The sequence below is a fragment of the Cavia porcellus genome, unplaced genomic scaffold (genome assembly GCF_034190915.1).
Source record: "Cavia porcellus strain 051 isolate PalLab524CR breed Dunkin Hartley unplaced genomic scaffold, mCavPor4.1 scaffold_3, whole genome shotgun sequence".
NCBI classification, from domain to species: domain Eukaryota; kingdom Metazoa; phylum Chordata; class Mammalia; order Rodentia; family Caviidae; genus Cavia; species Cavia porcellus.
The window spans coordinates 94,562,977-94,583,543 of NW_026947486.1; the positions used below are offsets into that span (position 1 = coordinate 94,562,977).

The window sequence follows — 20,567 nt, forward strand, 5'->3', positions numbered from 1 at the left end:
ATGCCAGGCATTGTCTTTAGCACTAATATATACAGTGAACATAAAAAATAAGATCAATACTTTTGTGAAACTGATGTTTTAGTAGGGGAGAATATAATCCAACAGTGTCTGGATCCAAGGACTGATTCTATTATTTTATCTCACAGAATGCACTGACGGGATTTTTTGTCTTGTTACCATTTTACAGTGAAGTTGAATTTTTCCCTTTTCAGCACAGCAAGTGCCATGCACCAAGGAAACCAAACTACCATCTCTGAATTCTTTCTCCTGGGACTCACGGTGGGATCTGAACAGCAGCACATCTTCTTCATGTTGTTTCTGTGCATGTATCTGATCACCATGGCAGGAAACTTACTTATCATCCTCGTCATTGTCAGTGACATTCACCTCCACAGTCCCATGTACTTCTTTCTTGGCAACCTTTCCTTCACTGACATCTGCTTCACAACAACAACAGTCCCCAAGATGCTGGCAGACATTCACAGCCAACACCCAAGCATCTCTGTTGAAGGATGCCTTACACAAATGTATTTTTTTTATGGTCCTAGTAGACCTGGACAATTTCCTTCTGGCAGCCATGGCATATGATCGGTATATTGCCATCTGCCACTCATTACACTATGCTGCTTTACTGAATCCCAAACGCTGTACCCTGTTGGTTGTGATTTCATGGGTTGTCTCCAACCTTGTCTCAGCATTGCATCTCAGTCTGCTAAGCCGCTTGACTTTCTGTGATCAAATAGAAATCCCTCATTTCTTCTGTGATCTGGAACCGATATTAAGGCTTGCTTGTTTAGATACCAAAATCAACCACTTGATGATCTTAGCCATTGGGGGAGCAGTTATCTTCTTCCCCTTCAGTTTCATTCTTGTAACTTATGCTTTTATTGGCAGCACTGTGCTTAGGATTCCATCCACCAGAGGAAAGTGGAAAACATTCTCTACATGTGGTTCTCATCTCTCTGCTGTATCCCTCTTTTATGGATCCATTGTTGGAGTCTACTTTCTCCCTTCTTCTGCCTACTCAGCAGAAAGGGATAAGGTGGCTGCTCTCATCTACACAACAGTAACTCCCATGATGAATCCCTTTATCTATAGTCTAAGGAACAAAGACATGAAAACAGCACTGAAGAGACTATTTACTAGCAAAAGCTTTTTCTGGGGTTGGTGAGCTTCGCCACAAGAGACATCCTTACTAACTTCTCAAACCAGTATAACTATGCAGAGAATTGAAAGCCTTGGGCTAATGCACTCTCTTAGCAGTTTCCTTCCCATCCACTTCCTGCCTGAAGTCTAACCTCAAAGCTTTATATTGGACTCATATCATCACCATAAAAAAGTATATTAACAAACCAAAATGCTCCTTTATTCCACAGTCTTCACCACTTAAATACAGAGTTTTCCTGAAATAAACTCATGAGTGGATATTCATTGCTAAATAGTAGTTGCCTCATGTTTTCTTTGTATCTCATTTTTCCCTTTATCAAATACTAAAAATAAATTTTCTATGACTTGGATCTAAAAATGTTTCTCATTATTCTCTCGTGTTCAACAGAGCTTTTGGAAGCTAGTGTTCATGGGAACACTAAACTCATTAGTGGTTTAATCCATTGGTGAGAACATAGATAAAAGGACCATTTGTAAGTGAAGCCTAGTTGGAAGAGATAGGCCACAGTGGCATTGCCTGGAAGAGCATATGCCTATCTCCAGTCCCTTCCTCTATTTATCTCTGGATTTCCTGGGAAGTTCCCTTTTTCTTGGCTGACATGACATTTCTTCCACCATGCTTTTCCATTATGATGTTTCTGCCTGGAGAGAATGACCATGAACTGCAAACCCTGAATCTGTGAGCCAAAAGAAACTTTTTCTCCTTAAAATGGATTATGTAAAATATTTTGTCCCAGAGATTTAAAAAGTTGACTAATACAAGACAGCATACAGGAAAAGAAGGAAGGAAGGAAGGAAGGAAGGAAGGAAGGAAGGAAGAAAGAAAGAAAGAAAGAAAGAAAGAAAGAAAGAAAGAAAGAAAGAAAGAAAGGAAAGGTGATGATGATAGCTTAAAATCTTAAGAATAATATCAAGTGAAAGTTCACAACTTTCAAAGAAGAGCATGATTCTTTCTATAACCTTTTGAAGTAATCATAGTGTTTCAGTGAGCTAGCTAAGAAGCTAGGAGACCCCAAAAATTGGGGAGACAACCATCTCTCTTGTCCTGTTATCCCATCAAATAAAGCTCTTCAGCATTTAAGATTTTCTACCTGAACCCACATATATTTCCAGAACTATGAAACATCACTCACTACTCCCTACACCATCCTTGGTATGCTCTACAATTTCGCTACCCTGACCATTTTGTCATTTGTTCAGTAGACTATGGATTTGCATGTCTCTTCTCTCTGTACATAGTATGCTCCTCTTTGTGATATCTGTACAAGTCTCACTTCATAAGACATTTAATACTTTTTAAAGGCTCCATGTCATGTGTTGCAGGCTCTGTGAGCTCTCTGGTATTTCTCACATCTATCTAGGCACAAAACTGACATCTCTTCTTTAAACTTCTATACAAATTTGTAATTATTTTTATTTATTTTATACTGAAAATTGAACTGAGAGCCCCATGCATGCCAAGCACACAACCACTTATCTAAATACCCCAAGCCCCTACCATATTGAATAGTCCATGTAGTATATTATATAATTTAGCACAAGGAATTTTGATAGCCAGATATTGATTTGTATCATCTAAAATGTCTGGCACTGTTGAAGAATAGGATATGATAGTATTTCATTAAGCTTTGTAGATCTAGCCTGAAGGAAATGCTTAGAACACAGAAGGTGCTGCATGAGATGAATCAAACAAAGGAATTATTTTTTAAAACAGAAACCTTGGTATTAATTTATCTTCTGTTAACTTCTTCAGTAGTCCTAGATGAAGCATTTAATGGCTCTGAGATTCAATGTTTCACTCATATAATTCATGAATTAGTTATACTAACTTATGTTTCTTGGCTACCTCCTTAACCATGTAGGATGCTGCAGTTAAAACACTAAAGATGGAATACTGTGAAAGCATTATGTGAGAGAGATGCCAGAAATCCAAAAGAAGCAATAGAGTCATAAAGTCAGGAATTTTAAACACATACAGCAATATTAAGGCTTGAGATACACAAGGGTTTCATGTGGATACAAAGGATTACACATTAAACCTTTAATGCCTTCTCTTTATAATAACTTGTTTGATGTTTCAATATGCTTCAGGCTTTTCATGTACCTGTTGCTATCACAACGTATCTTACTGAGTTTCACTGTCCAGGTTTAATGAAGTTAACATTTTTATGGCACATTCCAACACTAGGTTTGTGATTTTGTGGTCACATAAGCACCAGAATTTTCTAGTCACTGTAGTTTTCAAACATGTTAACCACAAAAATTTCTATGATTAATTAACAGAGATATTGCAATGAGAACATTTTAGAAATTAAGAGCAACAATTTAGGAACATGGAAAAATTTGACATTTCCATGAAATTTTTTATTTCACATTAAAAATGCCTACATAAAAAGTGCAAATAATACATACAGGTTGGGGAAAAACAACTGAGGCTTGGTAAAGTAATCCAGAATCAATGAGATAGAACTGTAACAGTGTGGGCCTGTTCAAGAATAGCCACCTTGCTATACATATGTATTAGTGTATGGCTACTGGCCACAGTGTTTTGTACAGCGTGTAGGTTGTGTCCTTAATCTAGAGAATTTACATAAAGGCCAATCAAAGGAGAGATTTATTTATATTAAAAAGACATAAAAAGATCGATCCAGATTACAGCTAAGGCAAGGGACCTGAAGACCTGCTCTTTCAGTTGGCTGCCTATTTTATCTGGTTCATATGTAGAAATTAAGAATTGTTTTAGTGCCCAATACTGGTTTCTTATGCACTGCAGATTACCTCTTTTCCTCCCCATCCTCTTGCAAATCACTCAGGATTCTGGGTGGAGGAAAGGAAGTAATAGGATGGGACCATTGCTACACACACGTCCCAAAACGCTTTAGTCCAAGTAGTACTATAAGTTCACAGGAGAACAGAACAGATCGTCTTTGGTCAACAATGGTGGAAAAATGACATAAAATCTTCTCTTGTAGTACCTGAACCACAGATGGGGCTAACAAAGACAAGACCTTGACTCTGTGCTGCTGATTTTGGAGGAAAGTGGTATTTTGGAACTTCTGGCTTTAAGAAGGCAGTCTGTGCTTTATTTGTTTCTGAGAGCCTGCTCTCCACTCTGATGTCTTTCCCAGGAACAATTTAAACTATTTGTGAAATGAGTACAGAAAGCTTACCTGGGAGTCTGAGATTATGAGTAAGATTATGCTTGAGTCAGGAACTTGAGATAAACCAATTACACTACCTGGTCCCCAAATAGCCAAAGCTTCAGCAAATCTGATTGCATATCCCATGGTCAAAACAAATTCATTTGTAAGTAAGGTCAACAGCGACCTAATAGTGTATGATTTGACAGGCCTCAAAAATACAAAAAGGAGGCATACATGACACAGTTATAAGATTGCATATGAAGAAATGAGGAAACTGAAAGCCTTTATTACAAATATATTTACTCACTGTGCTCTCAATATGAGTTAGGGAAAATGGATCTCACCCCTAAAGATTACAGCCTACAACAAACTACCTTGATACAGATCATCAAATAATAAAGCAAAGAGATATAAATTAAATATTCTGCTAAATGAATGATATTTTTGTACTGTGAATCTTCAAAGGTGAAGAATTAGCAAATACAAGTATTAGACACACAAAGTTAGGTGGATGGGAATTTTTGTCCTACTGTCTCCTATTGTTAGTTTTATGTATGACCTTGGAAAAGTCATTTTATTTTGTTAACCTCAGTTGTCCATGTGAAAAATAAGATTAAAATAACTACCTTGGTAATTTTTCTCATGGAAAAAATAAAATATTTGTTGTACATGACCTAGCACCAAATTCATGTTTAGTAACTGTTTAATACCTCTCCATGTTACTTACCTGTTTAAACTCTGAAAACCTCAAAAGACACTAACGCCCAGGAAGTTTATCTCTAGGAGGACAGGTATTTAGAAATCTGTTTAAAAGAAGGAAAGAAGATGGCCTGAAATAAAAAAAAAATAGGCAAAGAAGAAAAATACAAGAGATGGATGAAGATTTAAGGAAATTTCTTTTCAACACAATATGGTTGTGCATCAAACATTAAGAAAAATAAGAAATTTATCAGCTTCTTGTGTTGTTCTTATTCAGACTGACTTCAAACCTTATAAATATGTCATTTCTGTTTTTTAAAATAGTTGATGGAATTTAACAAAGAAATTGTTATCATATAGAGAATGCATATGACCTGGGTTTGGTCCAAACAAAAGTTAAAGGGCCCCATAGGAAAAAATGACAGAGGCAAGTTATGAAAAAAAAAGTGAGAAAGGCTTTGGCTTCTGCTTGCAGTGTTAGTATTCGTAGGAGAAAAATAACGGTGAACATACACAACCTGTGATCACTAGTAGAGAGCTCGGTTGAATAAAGTCCTTAAAGAAGAAAAACAAGTAAGTCATTATGTGGATGAGAAGGAGAGATTCATGAATAGGAAACTGTGAAAAAGAAACTGTTGATGATTTGCACTCATAAAACTCAAATATAAAGACCAAACCCCCTAAATGTATTGTGCCTAACTGCATGTGTGAAGCATACAACCATAAATTGGACACAACAAACTTGGGATATAGTAACTGAATGAAGCAAGAGAAAAAGGATTGGGATATGAAGTGAAGAAAGTAGAAGGTAACATTCAGTAGTCACAAGCAGCGAAACTATTGGTATTTGGGTCACATAACTGGTGGAGGAAATAGACTTTTATGACAAAATTACCAGTACCCTGGAGACTGTGATGAGGCACAAATAGAATTCCATGAAAGCTATTCAGAGGACAATAATATATAATTTGATGATGTAACTAATAAGGAGAAGTATCACCAAGTAAAGGTTTCTTATTAAAGGGAGTGCATCTACCTCCAAATGGTACACTTCGAATTGGGGAACATATGTGCTTCTAGATAAAACAAATTCTGTCACCAAATTTTGTCAGCAAACTGATTTTCTTGTGCATGTTTGGCTACAACTGCTGCATCTTATTAGCTCAAAAGAAGAACATTCCATTAGTAAAAATAGCACCAGAATTTCTGCACAAATACACATATGTTAGACAAACAATGGTCATGATGATACGGAGGTAATACCTTGAAATATACAATACCGTAAATACAAGAAGGAAAGTCTTTATTTTATGGAAGCCTGAAGCACAGATTCTCCCTCAGATCTTATTTGGGAAAACTAATTAAATTTATATATGATGTCAACCAGTTCATTCCATTGTCCAATCAATAGTTGTATAGCCTCTCACCTTTCCTACATAGAACATAACGTGATGTTTTATACACTGTAAATGCTTTAAGAAATTTTCATATACTTTCACTAATGCAATCAGGCAGCTAACCCCAAAAAGTCATCCAAAAGAAAGAATCAGATTTAGTACAAAGGCATTAATTGTGAAGGTCACAGCATTTTCTAATTTACTGCTATTTTGTATATTCCACCCTATATTTACAATTACTTGGTGTCTAAAATTCATTAACTCATTCCATGTACATTTATCAATATCCTTGCTTAGGTCATGTAATGCTTTATTTTATTAGTTAGTGGTTCAAATGTAAAATACACAATTGCTGCCCCGAGACAGTTCACAGATTAGACGCAAAGTTGATCACAATACAGGATTAGGAAGCCCGTGTAAAAAAGCCACATGAGCACAGAATCTACATACAGGCTGACTACATCGACAGTCTGTATGTGGGGATTTGAGATCCAGTAGTTTAACACTTCTAAGACCTCAAACTGAAGTTCTCATTCCTTTAGAATGGTATCATTTAGAGTTACAATGTTTGGTAATTAAACATGATCATGGAATTGAAGTTCTCAATGATCTCTAAGATTTTGTCACACTATACTTTTGTACATAGTACTGTACATTTGCTAAAATCTTACAGTTTCCAAACATACACATTTTCTTTTTTCGTCTCTCCTTGTCTTCCTCTTTCCTTTTCCCCTCCTTTTGTGTGTGTTTGGTACTGAGGATGGAACCAAAGGCCACAGAAAGGCCATGCAGATACTCTAATATTTATTTACAACCCCACACTTTTTTAGGGGGTAGGGGGCAAAGTACTTGGAATCAAACTCAGGACCTTGTACTTGCCAGGAAGACACTGTGTTGCTGAGCTGTATCTTTGGTCTTATTTTCTATTAATTTCATTTTTGGGCATATTCTCATCAAGTGACCAGGCTGGATTCAAACTTGCAATCTTCCTGCTACAATGTCACCAGCAGTTGGAATTTCAATACTGTACCATCATAACAACATTTGGTAGTTCTGGGATACCTAAAGAGAATGTCCTCAAACACTCATTTGAACGTTCACTTGAAGAAGACATTTTGTGTAATAGGAACAATGTGACAGGAACACAAAGTAATGGAGATGAACCTGCAACCAAAAGACAGCAATAGCTTACATTCCTGAAAGGGAACTAGAAAGCTGAGAGGAAAAAAAGATGTATTTGCTTTGTACTTCACAGTGGTCAAAGGAAACCTTTGCTAACAATCTCATAGTAGGTCAATTAATTGAAGTATACTTCTGAAAACGTTGTTTTATAATATAATTTTAAATACAGAACACAGAGATGCTTGATTTGAAAACTCACAGATCAAAGAAGAAAGTTTACTGGAGACTCTAGTATCTGCAAGACAAGTTCTCATCTGTGGCTACTCAACAGAATTCCATGTGCTGATAGTTGGATCCCACATTAGACCTGTTTATCCAGCATATTTGCATGTGGGCCTTCATCACAGATTTTTGTTATGAGGATTAATCCTCAAACAATATTTTGGATGACTTTTTGAGCTTAGCTGCCTGATTGCATTAGCAAATTGTCGACAGATGACCTTTATTACTTTTTCAAATTTTATTTTAAAAAAGATTAAAGTAAAAGAGGACATAACAAAACAGGTCAGAACAGAACAATTTAAGCAACATACTGTTTCACGACAAGACAACCTGACAAAACAGTAGCTACCATAGTGTCTCTTTCCTTGAAATATTGGAGTATACCTTCACACACTGTAGTATCAAACATACCAAGATAGTATAAAATGATTCAAGAGAATGAAAATATTACAGGGTATCCAGAACCAACTAACAGAAAACAAACAATGGGTACTATATTATCTCCTTGTCTATAAAAAATTTTGATTATACTATCACATATAATAAAATCCAATAAGATACAACAAGATAAAACTGATGGAGACAGAAGAACAAAACCTTGGTGGGACTTCAAAACAAGAGGATCATCACTAGTATTATAATGTCTTGTATTCTTCAAAATAGCTGTTCATACCATCACAGACAACTGTGATGGTATAAAACTGTGATGGTATAAAATCAAACAGCTCAGAATAAAATCATTCCATCTAATGAATGAAAACATTATAAGGCTTCAAAGCAATATAATCAGGAGTCATGATTACCACATACTTTTATGTAATCTTACCATTTCTTACCCTAGGGAAACTATTCGGTATTTATACATGTGAATTTGATTTATTTCGCTTATGAGTATGGCTTCCAGCTGTCCATTTATTTATAAATATCTCAATATGATCATTCTTTATAGCTTAGTAGTACTCCATTGTATAAAAGTACCACATCTTTTGTATCCATTCCTCAGTTGATGGGCACTTAGGTTGTTTCCAAGATCTGACTATTACAAATTGTGCTGCTATAAACATGGGTGCACATAGATCACTGTGGTATGATGTTTTCAGTTCTTCTGGGAATGTGCCTAGAAGTAGAATAGCTGGAACAAATGGGACTTCCAATCCCAGCTTTATGAGAAATCTCCAGACTGACCTCCACAATGGTTGGACCAGTCTACACACCCACCAACAGTGCAGGAGAGTTCCTTTTTCCCCGCATCCTCTCCAGCATTTGTTGTTGGTAGTTTTCTTGATCTTGGCCATTCTTTCAGGAGTGAGAGGGAATCTCAGTGTGGTTTTAATTTGCATTTATCTAATGAGTAATGATGATGAACATTTATGTATTTATTTGCATTTGTATTTCTTCATCTGAGAAGTGTATATTCATCACAGATGCCCATTTTTGGATTGGATCTTTGAATTTTGGGTGTCTGATTTTTTAAAATTCTTTATATGTTTTAGATAGAAGTCCTTTGTCTGATGGACAGTTCACTAAGTTTTTTTTCCCAGTTTGTGAGTTTTCTTTTCACGATGCTGGAGATTTCTTTTGACGTGCAGAAACTTTTTAATAAGACATGATGCCAGTTATTGACTTTGGGAAGTATTTCCCGTGCAGTTGGAGTCCTGTTCATGAATTTTCTACCTACCCCTATGTATTCAAGGTTTTTACCCAATTTGTCTTCCAATAGATATAGTGTTTCTGTTTTAATATTCAGATTTTTTATCCATTTAGATTTTAAATTAGTACATGGTGATAGTCGTGAGTCTAGTTTTAGTTTTTGGCACATGGAGAGCCAGTTTTTCCAACACCATTTATTTAAAGAGACTGTCATTCTTCCAGTGAACATGTTTGGCCCTTTTATCAAAGATAAGGCAGTTGAGTGTGTTTATAGTTGTGGTTGCATCTTCTTTCTAATCTATTCCATTGATTTTCGGCTCTGTTTTCATTCTAGTACCATGTTGATTTTACTACAGTTGCTTTGTAGTATAACTTCAAGAGATGACCTTTATCCTAATAGAACCCTATTTAAATGAACAGTAAATGAGAGTAAATGTGTACATCTGTAGTGCTACGATTTTATGATTAAACATAGAACATTTCCATCAACTTCAGAAGTTCTTCTGCCCCATCCCAGTCAGTTCATCTAACTTTAGGCCTAAAAATAAAATCTACTGATCTACATTCTGTCAAAATATACTAGTTGACCTAAAAATTCATAAGTGAATTAATTCAGAGTACCCCACAGATATTTTGCTGTTTTATTTTCACCTATTTATCTACTTATTTTTTAGTACTACAGATTTAAACCCAGTGAACTATATCTGTTCTCTTTTTCATTTTTATATTTAGATGGAGTCTTAGTAAGATGCCAAGTTTCCCAGGCTAGACTCTAAAGTTTCATCCTCTTCCCTCAATCTCCCAGATTGCTAGGATAACAGGGACACATCACACATATTATTTATGAAAGTTTCCACAAATATTTATGAAACTCCCATGCTGGACAGAGTTAAAGACATCGAGTAGCTGGATATAAACCAAAGTGTTTGGATTCTAGAAGCATATGTATGTTTAGATTGTGTTGAAAATTCTAAAATTCCTATTGTTCAAAACTGAGGGTCCTAATTGTCTTGTGACCTTGGAGAAGACACAGACCTCTTGCTGTGGGCCAGAACTCAAGATAGAAGGCAAAACAAATGCAGCAACACTTTTGAGTATTAAGGATTAAGGGTTAGGTATGGATCAATTTGAGAAGCCAGGAGTCACCATATCAACCCCCAAAAGAAAAGCCACTGACCCCTAAGCATGCTCTCTTGCTACATGCCTTGCTTCCTCATTTGTTCTTCACTTGGTCAGTTTTATCTGATTGGTTAATCTGATTGGCTGGTCGTAGTTCTGTTCCACCTATGCCCATCTGCCTCATGAGTTTTTCCCACCTTAGACCCACCTCACCTCGTGGTTTTCCTCTATAAAAATTCCTAGAAAAAACAGAATCTTTGTCAACCCACTCAGAATCCCTTCTGTCTCTCTCTCTCAGACAGAAGCTATCTTTCAATCAATAAATATTCCTGCTCTTAAAAGAAAACAGTGAGGGCCCTGAAAAACAACAGCTAAAGATTTAGATTCATATTTAATTACATTTTGGAATCTTATAATGTGTTCATTTCTAAATGTGTAAGTGAAACACTTGTCTTTTTGTTTCCTTGTTAAACGCAAAATCCCCCATTCTTTTAAAATTTTGCCCCTATAGAGGTCAACCAGACAATACAGCATATTATTTAATAGTATAAGAATACATTGCAGAGGAGACATGAGGCCTAGAATTGAGACTATGTTCTAACAGACTCTGCTATGATCACCATAATAAGGCTTATTGGCATGAGCTGAATCAGGAAGTGCCTATAGAAGGCCAATTACCCGTTGTCATGGAGCAACAGTCTGGGCTCTGTGAGTATCTCCATGGATATTTCAGTCTTTGTTCGCGAGATTCCCCATTTGCAAAATAAGAAGATTAAAGCACATGCTTTCAAAGGTTGTTTGTGACACAACATTCTGAGATTCTGTTTTAGTAAAATTTATGATAAATCGTTACCTAACAGCAATGCTTAATCTCCCTTTGCAATGTTTGTGAGTCTTTTATTTTTTTTTCTTTTGTACCAGGGGTTGAACTTATAACCTTGTGCTTACCAGGCAGGTGCTTACAACACTGAGCTAAATCCCTGGCCCTTACAAAGTTTGTGAGAAAAATGTAATCAAAAATCAAAATCTGGTTAGACTACTTCATGAGTTCTAATTATCCTACCCCTGAGGAGGACAAAAACACTTGTGTCAGGAAAAAGACCTTAATGTGGACTCCCTTTTCTTACAAATAAATGTGTTCTTTGAGCAGTATGTAGTACAGTGTATTGTTTTTAATATTCCTTCAGGAATCTTGCAGAAAGCAAAACAAGATGTCAAATTTTATTTGAAGAAATTATACCATCAAGTAGTTGTCTTGTCTTTGCATCCTTTACTTGTAACCATTCAAGAAATGGAAAGAGCTATAGAAATAACAGTAGCTCAATGTTTTGAGTGTTTATGGGCAAGAGCCTATTCTCTCCTTTTCCCTAGTGAAGCAAATCTTTATGAATCACTCACAGAATGCACATTTAAATCTATATCAAAGTTAACTTAATGCAACTCTTCCTAACATCTCTATAAAATCGCTAGGTCATGAAATTCATATTCACGAGAAAGTCTATGAAATCCACAAATTTGCAACACCATAAGGTATGCATCTTGGAGATGTGATTGTATGCTCACAGTTAAATAAAGACCTGATATACAGGTCTTTATTGGCTGGTTTAGGTTTAAAATTTTTCATGTAAAATGAATCAAAATATAAAAAATCTAATGGTGATGTTATTATATATAATCATACCCAATTGATGAAAATTTTAGAGCTTTTAAAACAAAACGAATACTTATGGAAAAATAAAAACCACAATTGTATTGAAAGGAGAGTGACATGTGTGTGAACTTCAACTGGTGAAATGCCAAAACATAAGTTCAGTACATTCAGAAACACTTCGTGGGAAACAAGACTTCCAAAGTTAAAAAAATAAAAAAAAAAATTATAGTAGTTTCATTCTGCACATGGACACCTCCGCATGGTACAGACACCTTCTCAAAGACAAAGTTGAGGGCAGCTTCCAGCAGATAGAAAAGACACTGATTACACACAAACTGATACTCACTTTGGCACCCTTTAACAAATCTGACAGCGGGCCCCTAGGGAGAAGGAGCTGGAAGTAGGGGCCAAGGCAGGGGATGCAAGTGCTCAGCAGTGCCAGCCCAGGGAGCACTCTGAGCCCGGGGAAGGCCAGCCAAGGACCATTCCTTTGCAGCTGGGTCTCCAGCTCCCAATGCCCGCTCAGGCTCAAGCTCTGTCTCTGGAGAGAACTGCTCTTGCAGAAAGCCTCAGGATCACACTCACTCAGGACAAAGGCTCCTCCCAGTTCCATGGCCCTGCTGGCCATGGCTTGGGCTATGGGGAGGAGGAGACAGGGAGGGAAGCTAAGTGAGCTGTGTGTGGGGGGTGAGTGACGCACCCCTTCCTGGAGCCTTCATGGGAATCCAGTTGAGGAGTGTGGTGCCACTGGGAAGGGCAAGAAGTTTTCCAACTGATCCTGCCTGGCCCTGGCTGGCCAGTACCTAGCAGTGGCCCCACGTTCCCGCAAAAGTCTTATTGCAAACGAGGGCCAATTTTCTTGCTATGCTACCAAGAGCTAAAGCAAGGATGCTGCTCATGGCTCAGTCTCTCCCCTGGACAACAGTAGTTTACCATATCAACTTGCCTTCCCAGACACGAAGCATCAGAGGATTAGCTATTAAAAGAAAGACATTTTCTCGCTCATTACAGCCTGCGATGTAAGATGTCCAGAGATACAAGGAGCCCTGTTTTCACCACTAACGGAGAAATTATTTCTGGCGGCTTTGGGAGAAAATGCAATTATTTTCCTTCCTGTCACAGTGTTTCCACACTCACCTAGAAAAGAGAGAGCCCTATTAAAATGTACTCGTCGTCTTTTGAATGATGCCAATGAGTGACCTTCACTGACCTGGCAGTGGGAGGCGGGTCTCTGAGTCCTCATCCCTCAGGATTCAGTCACCAAAGGCAGAAGTAATTAGACAGCGCTGACTCATTGCCACTCACATGCTCATCACTGGAAGGGGAAACGTTACAGAGAAGAAAGAGAACACTCCAGGGAGACACCCCCTTCTCATTCGCTAGTGCCCAGAGCCCACTTGGGCCACAGTGCTGTGGACTCTTGGGGCTGCTCGATGGCAGGACTAGTCTGGTGCCCCTCAAACATCCAAGAAACCTCACTCACGGTTGTCATCTGCTTAGCCACAGGTCTTCCCCATGCTGCCATCACAGAGAGAGAAACACACCTGGAACTCCTCCTACAGTGATCCTGAGCTCACTGTCCTTGAGAAGATCCTCACCCAGGGTGCCTGTAAAGTGAGTTGGTCAGGATGGATCTTTGCTTCCCTGCAGGATGCACTATACAGTTTTCTAGCCTCTGGACATGTTGCAGTCTTAGCCCCTAATCTGAGCCCTCTTCTTCTCTGTCCCAAAGAACTCAGATAATGATGATATCTCACTGAAATCCTTTTCTCCTAAATTCAAGATCAAAATTCTACATCAGAGCATGGTTACCAAGCATGGATTTATCATACTCAGTAGGTTGAGGGAGGAGGTTTAACACAAGTTGGTGGCTAGCCTCGGCTTTCTAGTGGTTTCAATATGTAACGGAAAGTGCCCTCCCCACCTCCCCAGCCAGTATACTTTACATTCTTATTTGCTCAGATAATAGTTTCTGTTACCTCTGTTTCTTAGAAATGTGACTGTGATGCACAGCTGGTCACTGTGCTGCACATTATATAAACCTATCTCCAACTGACAAGCCATTTTGTCTCTGTATTTCTTGCCTGATTATGTCATATAATCCTTAGACTGCCAGAGATCTGAGCCTGATATTCTGGGAATGATTCTGATCAGTGCCCATCAATGTAAATAAATCTGCCTCCAAATCCTGGGTGTCATTTCAGTGTTTCTGCTTTCTGTTGCAAAGGCAGCCTAGTCTACATTTTGAGAACTCATCCCAAAAAATCAACAACAACAAAAATATAAAAATAAAAAGCAATTCCAAACACAATTCATTGATATCATTGGATCTTAGACAATCATAATACCACCCAAGAATATTCAGAGACTAAGGAGTGTATCCCCCATGCACACACACCTCCTAACCGTATTTTCTTCAATATTTTTTACAATTGCCTTGAGAATCTGATGTTGTGATATACATACAACAATGATGTATATAATTTAATTTTTTAAAAGACTTCTTTTTGATGGAGTGGAAAATAGTTCCAAAGGAAAGCAAGAGAAAAGCTAAGGCTGCATAGGGTATGTAAGATAGTGTGGGAGACAAGGAAAGAGAGGAGCATGGAGAGACATGACTGTATTGAAGATAAATTTTATAAATGAATGCACAATGTTTGCAGATGAGATTTAAATAAACTCTAAAGGGAGAGGAGGATAAAAAGATGAGCTTTTGCCTTGAGTAATTGGTTTTTATCAAAACTTTGTTTACTGTGATAGAGAAGAATGTATTTGGAAACAAGTAGAAACTAAAATTAGGTGTTCCATCAGCACCCAAATTTCTGGATATTTCTCTCCATGCACAGAAATCAAGTATGCTAGATGAGTCCAGTCTTGTCAAGACCAGCCAACCATTACCCAATACTCTCAAAAGTTAGTAACATATTCTCATTTTTATGTGGCTCCAAAGTGGCAAAAAGAATAAGTCACCATAGTGGCAATACTCACACCATGAAACATATCTCAGTGCATAATTTGATCCATTATCCATGGGTTTTTAATTGAAAAATGGATATGTATACCATAAGTGTAAATATAAAAAGTCTTCTTGTGATCTAAATGTTTGGTATCCCATGGAACATATTTTGGTGTACCACTAAAAGTGAGGAATTGTATGTTCATTCTTAAGACCACTGAGGGTAAAAGTTTTCTTCTTGGAGCACTCAGACAGCAAAGGATCATAATTGTGTGTCCACTTGCTCCACCAATGACGCAAATGCCACAGCCTCAGGCATCTGGGCACATTATTACACTTCTCTATGTCAAAGGAGAATTTGTCAAGGCTGTCATTGTTAAAGACATGTAATAAAAATGTCATCATTTACTTCCTTCCTAAGCAAAAGACAAAGTCTAGGTTGCCATGGCACCAAACAATTTAATAAAAAGTGGAAAATTCAATCAATCAATCAATCAGTCAATCTTTTCCATTTGCAGAAAGAGCAACTTACCAGACATAATACAATCTGTTCTTTTAATGTCTTGGAGGGGCATCCAGATTTTTTTCAGCAAATTTCATTGTTGTAATACATTCAATTGAAGCAAACAATTACTCTTAAATTTTCCTATTTAACTACATTTTTCCAACAAAACTGTTACTGTTACTGAAATGAGTTCATAAATGTCTTGAAATCCCCATATAACTTGATATATCTGGGCAATTTAAATTGTCTTCATTTCAAGCTCATAATACTGATGTAAAGCATGCCTGGGCTAACAGGGATTAACATTCACCACTGTAAACTCAGTTTCCCATTACTGATTAACAGAGAAGAAAATACAAACTAATATCAATAAAATGTGAATGTGAATTTAAACTCTTGTCATATGGTTTTATTTACTGAGCTATTTATATACTCTGATTTTTACCCCTTTAGGGTAGCAGTATTTGTGAAATTGTTTTTGTTTAAGTCAGAGTAAGTTTGTGTCTGAGTGACATGTCTCTCTGGTGCCAAAAGGATCGGTTTAGCTACCTATCTTCACTATCTAAACAGTTCTGTCCATCTAGAAATTATTTGTGGCATCATAAAGATAAGCATAATATCAGATACATACAAAACTTGAAGTAAAGTTAATGTGCAAAATATATGTACCAATCTCTGTATAGTGGGAAAAAAATAACCAACAACTGTCTTGAACATAGACAGTAGCTAAAGGGCAAATACAATTAGTGACAACAGGCACAGTGTTCACAAGAGTATTATGAAAAACAATTTTCATGAGAAACTGTTTTCCTGGTATTAAATCCGCACAGACATTCATCCTGCTGTGGCCTTTATAAAATTTGAAAATGTATTACAGAGAATACTGTCCTCAAAAGCATCCTGGCAGGAAGATACAATAAATAGACAGCTTCATGAGATTCTTTTTGATAATGTACTTCAATGCAGGCTGATGGCGTAATGTCAAAGGGTAATTTCATGAAAGAAATTGTACAAAAAGACAAAATAATGTGGTCTAAATGTAGATCGCTTTGATAATTTAGTTTGATTACTAAAGTACAAACCTGGAGGAGTGAATGTAATATATTTCACTTAGGTTATTATCCATATTATTTTCCCCTTGGTACTCAGCTTTATATAAGATATAAGCAGCAAAAAAATAAGACTATACTCTCAAATGCTCAAATTGGGCAAAGATTTTCCAAGCTGCTAATTAAAGAAAATCTCTGAGGTTTTAATAGTTGCCTAATTAGCTTTAAGATAACTCTCATAAAAATTTCTCATCTGATTTAACAATAATTTCTGAATGGATGATCACACACTGTATATTGTGTACATTATAAGTAAATGGTTAAAAAAGACCCAGAGTTCTAAGACATAGCCCAGGGCACTTGTTCTAATTTTACTATTTTTACTAACCTGTACAATTAAGTGGTTTCAAAAATATTTACAAGTTTGTGAATCAATCACCAGTGTCTAATATTGAAACATTTTCTTCACCCCTAAATCCACATACTAGGCACACTAGCAGTCACTCTATTCTTTAATCTATTTTCTGCTTCCAGAGATTTGCCAACAATTGTTTGTTTCTAGTGACTTATTTCTTTCTCATAACATAAACCTTTCAAGTTTCATTCCTATTGTAGGATGTATCAGTAATCTATTCCTTCCTATGGCTGGATATGTGGAAATACAAAAAGTTTTAATCCATTTTATCATGATTAATATTTAGTTATATTCCACTTGAGGCCTATAATGATAAATGCTACTATAAAGATTTATGAGCTCATTTTTCCTGAGACTATATACTTTCAAATATTTTGAGACCATGTGCCTAGAAGTGGAAATGCTTAGGCATATGATAACTTTAACTTCTTGAGGCACAGTCAAGGTATTTTCAAAAGCGGATGCAACATTTTCCATTCCCACCAGAAATGTATTTGAGTTCAATTGTCCTCATCCTTGCCAGCACATGTTATTGTCCATCTTTCTACTATAACCATTCTGGTAGATGAGACCTGGTATCACATTGTGATTTTGATTTGTATTTTCCCAATGGACAATGATACTGAGACTATTCATACTTGTCATGTGTATAGCTTCCTCAGGAAAGTATCTATTCAAATTCTTTGGCCAAATTTTAACTAGCTTCTTATTTATTATAGAATTGTAAATTTTCTGTATATATTCTGAATATAAGTCCCTTAAAATGTATTTTGTCAATATTCTCTTCTACTTGGTAGAAGCTAGCCCAACTCATGAAAGACAAATAACTCAATTGAAGTCCAATCTAGATGTGCTAGTTCACCTAACAGAGGGCACAAAACCTAAGAATCATTGTTAAAGGTCAAATCTCAGAGACATAACCTCACCAAAATAGTTAAATTGCAATGTCAGAATATTTCCCCACCTGTACCCTCCACATATGTTGTTTCCTGACCCTCGGGGTGATAGTGTTAAGGGATGGGGTCTTTGGGAGTTAAATAAATCCTAAAGGCCTCAAAATAAACAGAAGAAGAAAATAAGTAACAGAACATTTCAAAATTAGATCAAAAATCAGTGGAGTGAAAAATAGGAAAGAAACTAGGTAAAAAATGAAGTAATAACCCTGTTATTTGAAAATATTAATAACTTTGATAAATAATATTGATAACCATCTGTACCAGTTGGTTAAGGAAAAAGAGACAATATACAAATTATCAAATCAGAAGTAAGAGTATCCATCATTACTGAATCCATGGACAACTGATTTCAAGGATAATACAGAAACATTATCAACTGATACAGCTAATAATATAGATGAAATGGTCTAAGTCTTACAAAGTTATAATCTATCAAAATCCATATAATAGGAAAAGGATCACCTGACTAGTTCACTATCAATTAAAAATTTTGAAACAATAATTAATAGCTTTCCAATATAATATAGGAAGCACAACTTCAAATGAGTTTACTGGTAAATTTCTCAAGATATTTAAGGAAGAAATTCTATCAATTCTAAAAAATATCTGCCAGGAAATTATCTGAGACCAATATTAATCTAATACTAAAGCTGTAAAAAGGCTTTACATGAAAGCAAGCTAAAGAGCATTATCTTTCATTAACACAGATGTAAAAAACTCCTCAGTAAATATTAACAAAATTAACCCAACAATGTATACAAACAGTTATACAACAATTCCATGTGGAATTTATTCCAGCTGTCTAACACAGGTTTAACATATAGAAACCATTGTAATCCAACACATCAACTAGCCAACGAAGAAAAAAATTTTATCAACAGATGGGCAAAAAGTATTTCATAAAATCAAGCATGACTCCATTATTAAAAATGCTCAGAAACTAAGAATAAAGGGATCTATTTGACTTAAAAATGTATTTAGTAGTTATAACATAGATGCTTGCTCGGTGTCAGGAAGAACTCATGGTTTTTTCCTCTCATTATTAGTATTTAAAATTGTGTGGAGGTCCATGCTAATATAGTAACACCAGAGAAGTAAACAAAAGCTTTATATATTAAAGAGAAATGAATAAAATTCATTTTTATAGATGATATAACTGTTATGTGAAAAATCTCCAAAAATAAAGGAAAAAAAACCCTGAAAATAATAAACCATTATAACAAGATTTCAGGATACAATGTAAAAATGCCAAAATCATTTGCATTTGTATATAATAAAAATGAATTTTCAATTTAAACAAAAAACACATTAGCACAAAATAATGAAACATTCAGGTATAATTCCAACAAAATATGAATAATAAATAAATGGAAAAACTATAAGGCTCACTAAAAAATCAAGGGAAATCTAAATAAATGGGGATTCTGCCTGTGTGTGGATTGGAAGATGCAACATTTTTAAGATTTCAATTGTCCCTAAATTAATCCATTGATTCAATGTAAGCCCAGTCAATATCTCAGGAAAATATGTTGTATATATATTTAAAAGGTAATTCTGAAGTTACATAGAGAAACAAAGGTTCCAGAATAGTGAACATCATATTTAGGGAAAAACAATTCTGGGAATTGACACTACTGAGCTTTGAAACTTATGATAAAGTTACAGTAACTACACACAGTATTGACAAAGTAGTGGCAACTGATACATGGAATGGAATACAAAACCCTAAAATAGATCCACGTAAATCTAGTCAATTGATCTTTGACAATGGAATAATGGTAATTTCAGTTGGAAAAAATAGTACTTACAAGAAATAATGCTGGAATTACAGGACGAACACATGCCAAAAACGAACGTAGGTGCAATTCTTATAGGTTTAAAAAAATCATTCAAATGAATCATGGATGTAAGTGCAAAACTCAAATGCATAGAACTACCAGAGGATAACATTTATAAAGCATATATCTGACAAGGATATACTATCCAAAACATACAGTAATATTTTGGATGATTAACACTTCTGTTTTTGAACAGTTCAGGTCTCGAATAGAAGCATTATACAAAATTGTCCTGCCATGCATGAACTCTGCATGGGATGACAAATATGACCAGGGCTGTCTTCCCACTTTGACACATGGTCATAGCTTCCTCCAGTTGAGATCATGAGCACAAACAGACTTGTGCACACTTGTTGGGGAGACTTTTTGTGTGTTTTTTTAGCATATACAGTACTGTACAGTATTACTCAACCTAGCATGGCTCTAAAGAAAATGCAGAGCAAGCGTGGCGGTATAAAGAGCATGCAGAGTGACAATGAAGGTGACAAGAATGTGCACAGTGAGAATAGTAAGATTTTAAAGAAAATAACCATTGAATTGAAGAAGTAACTTGTAGAAAAGTGTGAATGTGATATTCCTGTGGCTGCTCTGACTGGATCAGATCTGTACAAGATAGTG

General features: G+C 36.0%; 1 pseudogene; it reads left to right on the forward strand.

Moving 5' to 3' along the window:
* Nucleotides 1–204: 204 nt before the first annotated feature.
* On the forward strand, nt 205–1,171 carry LOC106027685 (olfactory receptor 1468-like; annotated as a pseudogene).
* Nucleotides 1,172–20,567: the final 19,396 nt, after the last annotated feature.